Source organism: Microtus ochrogaster, linkage group LG3 (genome assembly GCF_000317375.1).
Source record: "Microtus ochrogaster isolate Prairie Vole_2 linkage group LG3, MicOch1.0, whole genome shotgun sequence".
NCBI classification, from domain to species: Eukaryota; Metazoa; Chordata; class Mammalia; order Rodentia; family Cricetidae; genus Microtus; species Microtus ochrogaster.
This window is the reverse complement of record NC_022029.1, coordinates 36,012,285-36,012,891: the sequence shown is the minus strand read 5'-3', so window position 1 is coordinate 36,012,891 and position 607 is coordinate 36,012,285. Positions and strand designations below refer to the sequence as shown.

General features: G+C 46.0%; 1 protein-coding gene across 4 annotated transcripts in view; it reads right to left on the bottom strand.

Moving 5' to 3' along the window:
- Dhx57 (DExH-box helicase 57) overlaps positions 1-607 on the bottom strand; it is a 55,479-nt gene that overhangs the window by 12,564 nt on the left and 42,308 nt on the right. The window lies entirely within an intron of this gene.

Genomic DNA, 607 nt, shown 5'->3' with positions numbered 1-607 from the left:
CCAAAAAACAAAAAGTGGGAGAAGACATACATAGGTGGTAGAGGGTTTGCCTAGCATGCTGGAAACCTGAATTTGACCCACAGCACAGTCTGAACAAAACAGGAGAGGTCTCTACTCTGGCACAGCTTATCTGACAGAGGGGAAGAAATAGATGCGGAGGATCAAGAACACTGACTTTATGACCCACTGTCCTCCCCTTCTCCATCCCCCAGATCTTTAACAAAACAAAGCTGGTAGAGCTCGATTCCATCACTTCTTTGGCTTCCTAGACACTGTGGAATGAGGCCTAAATATTGTCACAGGCAAGGACAGAAACCCTATCTGTGACTATGCAAAAGACAACAAACTGACCACTGACAAACTGTATGTTCTGGTGCACAAAGGACAAAATTAACCAAGAGAATCTGATTCAATATTAGTTCTTTGGTTTGCCCCCAAGGAGCTATGGGGTTAGAGATGGTCACGGACCCCACTGATAGTGTGCTGAGAGCTACAGTTGTCTCTTGAGAAGAAGTCACATGATATGCATGTGTATGTACCACTGGGGAGACGGCCACCCTCACCATGCTGATAGTCTGCTCTGTCTCCCACATTAAAGAAGCACAGC